The sequence below is a fragment of the Podarcis erhardii genome (genome assembly GCF_964252035.2).
Source record: "Podarcis erhardii genome assembly, chromosome: 12".
In the NCBI taxonomy this organism is placed as follows: Eukaryota; Metazoa; Chordata; class Lepidosauria; order Squamata; family Lacertidae; genus Podarcis; species Podarcis erhardii.
Window position 1 is genome coordinate 22,907,757 of NC_138513.1, and position 6,372 is coordinate 22,914,128.

At 43.4% G+C, this 6,372-nt stretch overlaps 1 long non-coding RNA gene across 1 annotated transcript; it reads left to right on the top strand.

Annotated features, from left to right (window-relative positions):
- Nucleotides 1-228: 228 nt before the first annotated feature.
- On the top strand, nucleotides 229-3,411 carry LOC309325806. Its single transcript, XR_014150027.1, has 3 exons — nucleotides 229-368; nucleotides 933-1,018; nucleotides 3,339-3,411. It is a non-coding gene; the product is annotated as an uncharacterized lncRNA (long non-coding RNA).
- The last annotated feature ends 2,961 nt before the right edge of the window (nucleotides 3,412-6,372 follow it).

Genomic DNA, 6,372 nt, shown 5'->3' on the forward strand with positions numbered 1-6,372 from the left:
CAAGATGAAAATGTCTTGCGAGTTCCTGCGGGTTTTTTTCCCTCCCCCCTTTTTCTAAGCCGCTAAGCCGCTTATCGGCTTATCCGCTAAGCTGATAAGCTGCTAAAAGCCGCTAATAGCGCTAAGCCGCTAAGCCGTCAATGGGCTTGCTTCGCAAGACAAAAAAACCGCTAGACGAAGAGACTCGCGGAACGGATTAATTTCGTCTTGCGAGGCACCACTGTAATGAAGATGGGCAGAATTTGCACACCTGATGAGTGGAACATCTCATAATGTGATGGAAGTGCTCTCCAGGTAGTGGTATGCACTGAACACACCTGCTGGGCATGGTGTTCTGCAATGCAGAAGCAGCATCTCTTGGGGATAAGGTAACACACGGACAGCAATCCCTTGGTTTCTTGTATCTCTTTCCACGCTACTCACCAGGAGACTATAAACATAGGCACACTGTCTCTGTGATTCACTGTCTGAGAATTACAATCCTATGAGTACAAGAGGCTGAACAATCTGCACTTCATTCTACACATGTATGTACATAGAGATCTGGCATCATCACTGTAAAGCCAATGGAAGATTTCCCAGGGAGTCTTCTAGTTATTGGAGTCTCCCAATAAGTTGATTCTGCCAGAGTAGTATATAATTGAAATTGCTAGAATTGTGCCAGTGGAAGCTTCTCATTCAAGGGCTGCTGAGATGGAGGATGTGAGCACTAGTTTCCGTTTAATGCTCTCCTAGTCCCTCTGCTCCCCAGACTCCCGCTATGGTACATGTCAAATTATTATCTACATATAAATGGACATATATCCATTAACACTAATTCTCTTCCTGCCCTCCGCCCTATTTTTCCATATATTTATTTGGCTGTACTCTCAGTAAATAAACCACAGAACATTAAAATGCATTATTTCCTTCTAATCCTGGTCTGGTCCCAGATCTTGTTGGATCTCAAAAGATGGAAATATGACAGAAGACTCTAGTGGAACTGAGGGTGGCAAGGGAACCCCAATCAGAACAGAAGGTACGAGATTATTGGTCTAAGTGGCTGCTATAGTTCTTGAATGAAATAAGGACATCACACATAGTTAAGGTGCAGTTATATTTGGACTAGCTAAGACCGTCCTAACCCTGGGTCTCCCGATGTTGTTGGACTACAACTACCATCAGCCTCATGGCCAATGATCAAGAATGATGAGAATTATAGCTCACCAACAAATGGATGTCGTACTACTTCCCTATGGTCCTTTCCCAGGTGGAAAAGGCATGGACCACCATTTTGTTTGGTTTCTGCTTAGAAATAACAGCTGATCACACTCCACATCTCCAGTTCAGCAGGTGCCCTTAACACCAACATATAGGGTAAACTGAGAGAGAGAGAGAGAGAGAGAGAGAGAGAGAGCGCTGTGCATTTCATCAGCATTTTGCAGACCAGATGTTTATAGCCAACCAGAAGAAAAGTCTAAATGAAATATGCACCACATAAACAACACACGTTACATGCTACGCACATTACTCATAATGCAAAGCCCAGTAAATGAAAAAATTAAGGTGCAGGAATCATGTAATGTCAGTGTTCTAAACATGAAGTAAAGCACAGAGGCCACAAACGAAATTGAATTTGGAACACACTGAAAATGATTCCCTCTGTCTTACGACATTATCACTTTAGCACTGTCAATGTGCTGTTTGTGGTTTGAACCAAAAGGTATTTTTAGCAAAATATAGATATATCTGTCTTTTGCTGTGTCCCCCCCACTGCCCCCGCCGAAGTTTCCCTTCACAAATGAATCAATTCTTCCACTGTAGCAGAACAGAGAAAACCTTTGAGATGGCTCTGGAAAAAAATGCACTCGTTGGCAAGAGGATGCAGAAGCAAACAAAATGACCTGGGGGAAAAAAAATCTTAGTAACTCATTATGCCAGCAATCCATTTTTCCAACCAAAGCCTCCCATTGGCTTTAATAAGGCTGCCCTGCGATGATTGTCACTTTCAGAAAGCTGAAATTCACAACCCAAACATCCAAATCGACCATTTCCCACATCTTGTTGAAAATAAGTCTAGCACAAGCTTCACAATTTTCCATTTGAACTGTAAGCACATTACAGTGGTGCCTCGCAAGACGAAATTAATTCGTTCCGCGAGTTTTTCCTTCTTGCGATTTTTTCGTCTTGCGAAGCACGGACTTTGGAAAAGCTTCAAAAATCACCAAAGTCTTCAAAAACCTCAAAAAAGGCTACCACACCGTGTGCTATGAGTTGCTCCTCGAAGTGAATGCATGGTTTTAAGAAAAGGAAACAAACTTGCAAGACAAAGGAAACAAACTTGCAAGACATTTTCGTCTTGCGAAGCAAGCCCATAGGGAAATCCGTCTTGCGAAGCAACTCAAAAAACGAAAAACTCTTTCGTTTTGCGAGTTTTTCGTCTTATGAGGCATTCGTCTTGCGAGGTACCACTGTATTTGGATTCTGCAAGTCTAATGAACTTACTTCCATACAAATGTGGAAAGAGAAGTTTATATTGGTCCATATACCGTATTTTTCGCTCTATAAGATGCACTTCCCCCCTCTTAAAAAGTAAGGGGAAATGTGTGTGCGTCTTATGGAGCGAATAAAGGTGGGAGGCTCTGCTCAGCGCTCCCTTTAAAGAGCCGCGTGGAGCCCTTCTCCCTCCTCGGGGAAAAGCCCCCAAGAGCCGCACACACACCCCACACGCTCTTTAAAGGGAGCGCGGCTCTTGGGGGAGCCATAGCTGCGTGTAGCCTCTTCCAGGCAACAGGAGCCTTCATCCCGCTGCCAGGGAGAGGCTGTGCATGGCTATCCCAAAAGCCAGGGAGCTGAACTGCGATCCCACTTGCTGTCCTGGCTTCTGGGATTCAGAATATTTTTTTTCTTGTTTTCCTCCTCCCAAAACTAGGTGCGTCTTATGGCCTGGTGTGTCTTATACAGCAAAAAATAAGGGTAAACCTGTGGGGAAAGGTTGCACCATTTGGGATGTTTTAGTTTAGAGAAAAAGTTTAAATTTTAATGTAAGTCCATCATGTGGCATATCATATTAAAGCCCATGAAGTTCTGAAGAGATTGGTGTTTTTACTTTTGATGTATCTCAATGCTGGCCTGAGCCTTTAAGGTTTTCTGTAGCCTGACAAAGCCAAAATGGTTGTGTGTTTTTTTTGGAAATTTCAAACCCTCATAGCTCAAAAATGTGATGAGATGAAAAACTAAAATTTTAGATTTAAACTTCTATTGGAAGGCAATTAACATAGTTACTGACATAAATCATAAAACTTACATAATTTCACCACAATGGGTAGTGAGACGAATAATGTAGTTTTTGATGGCAGATGACCTGCAGCAGAACAGAACCAACACAACATCTGACAAATACAGAGTAGAAGAGAAAATGATGCCTTCACAGTAAGAGTCAAAGACCCACTTTTCAATATAGTAAGATTATATCTCACCTGTGGGTGAAATCTAAATTACATCTTGTCCTCAAGGCAATCACCATTTTTTTGTTATGTAAGTTTGTTAGTAGCCCACAATGGGTGCAGAGCTATTGCAATTAGATAAATAAGCTAATACAACTCATGAGTCATGAATTCTGACACTTAGAATTTCTAGGTTAAGGGATTACTGATAATTTCGCCATGAATTTTTAATTGCACCGGCAGGTCCTCCAGTTGCCATAATTAAAAGTGTTCTCTCCCTGCTTTAGCCAAATAATTGCTGCAGGACCATAGATTGTGGTTATGTCCACTGCCCAGCTGATTCCTGGACGTGCTGTCGTAGGACCAACATGAAGAACAGAACGGTTCCTGCAATTATTATATGCACACATGACTTTTCTGAGCAACTGTGTTTCACAGCAACTGCGTGAGAGATGAGGTCACGCAGTTGAAAGTAATGAATCATGCAAAACAAATGCAGATGGCTGCAGTCATGGTTTATAGTCTCTTGCAACTTAATTTGAAGTGTTCACCCGTTGGGGAGCCTTTTGTTATTTGAAAAAGGTTTAACTGCAAATGATAAGACATGCGATCGTAATCCATGGAGATGGGTGTGTGGAATGTCTCAGTGATAAGGGATGACTGGTTGAGCGAACAAAATGGAAGACGATGCGTTTGTACATAGAGAGAAAACATTATCTAGAGCAGTGTTTCCCAACCTTGGGCCTCCAGCTCTTTTTGAACTACAATTCCCATCATCCCTGACCACTGGTCTTGCTAGCTAGGGATGATGGGAGTTGTAGTCCAAAAACAGCTGGAGGCCCAAGGTTGGGAAACACTGATCTAGAGCAGCCTTTCCCAACCTTGTTCCCAGGTGTGTTTGGATTATGATTCACTTCATTCCAGCCCAATGGCCATGCTGGTTGTACTTCAACCACAAATGGGGACCCAATGTTGGGAAAGGTTGATGTGGAACAAGAATTGATCTAGAGCAAGAATAGGCCCCTTTGAGCCTGAGGGTCACATTTACCCTTGGGCAACCCTTTGGAGATGGGCACATGATAGCAGTGGGTGTGCCTAAAAGTGGGTGTATTCTCACACACTGTTTCTCAAACTCAAAGGCACACAAGCCCCACCCTCCTCCTGAGCTGCACCCCCTGGATTGCTTTGGAGACAGACCCAGGGCAGGGGACAGTGTTCTCAGGTTGGTAGAAGCAGGACACATGGCCTGATCTGGGGCCCAGCGGTCACAAATAGAGGCCACGGGGTGGAATAATCCTACTCATATTACTATACCAAACTGGCTCCGATTTTTCTATAGCTGGATCTCTCTAGTACTGTTAGTACATATCATGAAATTATTTATTGTTACTTTTTTTCAGCCGCATATTATCTTCTCTTATCAATCTTTTATTGTATAGAAACCATGTCGGGATTATTATGATAAAAGCAGTACATAAGAGCATCTAATAAGGAAACAATACATACTGTGTCCATTTTTTATCCCCCCCCCCACTACTGCCAAAATTGGTGGGGTCTTGGGGCGCCCAAAAGCTTCGTTGGAGGGTCCAGATCAGGCCAGAATTTATCTACCTCTACATAGATGATAAAAAGGTAAGGCATGGTTCTGGACTCATCTATATTTTATATTCAAAGCAGTATCACTTTAAACAGCCATGGTGTCATGAACTGGCAGGACACCGAGGAAGGTGAAGAGGATCCTAGCGAGGGGTGTAACCAGGATTGGTACACACTGGGACAAGCTGAAGATGGGGAAGGGGAGGCAGGGGGCTTAGGAGGTACTCAGTGGACATCAGAGAATGTCAAAGGGGCAGTAGACCCATCACCAGAGGTGGAGGTGGAGGTGCTCCCTTCTCTGACAACATGATGGAATCTGAGGCGTTGTGAACAGCAGGAAGTGCACTTTAAGAGACTGAGGCAAGCAAGAGAGCCCAGCCCAGCTTACTATCAGGTGAAGATCATGGGACTCGTTAGGTCCAGGAAGAGGCTTGTGGTCACTCAGCTAGACTGAGCTCAGGGCAGGTGAGGATCACATGCTTCGTTAAGGCGAGAGGCACAGCATCTCAGCTGGAGCAAGCTCAGGTGCCTCAGACAAGATTGGGAGGGAGGGGGGAAGCAAAGCAAGGCAAAGATTCTTTGTCTGCTCAACTTCTACACTTGATGGACTACGACTTCACTGTTTCGGGAGCTCCACCAGACTGTGACCCTGGGATTCCAACACTGGATCTTCTTTAGAGACAGGAACCTGGCCTTAAGGTTTGATTTTGAATCTTCCTCACTGTATTGCACCTGAATCTGTGTTTGACCATTGGGCTGTATGATCACCCCTACTCTTTAATCAATTATTGTTTTTATCTGTAAGCTGCCTTGGGTCCCATCGGGGATATATATATAAACTAAAACTAAAACTGACTTCACGAGCTGTCATGTTGACGGTTTGGTTGCCAGATGGCTTTTGTGGCCTGTGAAAAGTACTAAGCTCTGTTCAAACTGTTATAGCACTCTTCCATTCGGGTGTTGCACATTTTGAGACAGCTTGGCAGAAAGCTATTAACACTTATTGAGAAGGCTGTGAAGGTGGCAAGGCAAGGTTTTGCTTTGTGAATTTGTGGTGTTAGATCATATGCCTTGTGTGGCATAAAACGGGCAGAGGCAGATAACATGGGCAAATGATGTGTGTTTGTGTGTTGTATGCCCTTCAGGATAGAATTCTTATTTTGATTGTGCACAGTGCCATGTTCACTGATGGTCCTACGTAAATAAATGCTAATAGCAATAATAACAAATCAGTTGCTCGGTTTACATAAAATAAGTATGTGTCCCTTTCCTTTCAACACATGTTGCAAGATTGTCTTGGCATCTAAATTTATAGAGAACATCATCTCGAACCACACATTAATGAATATCT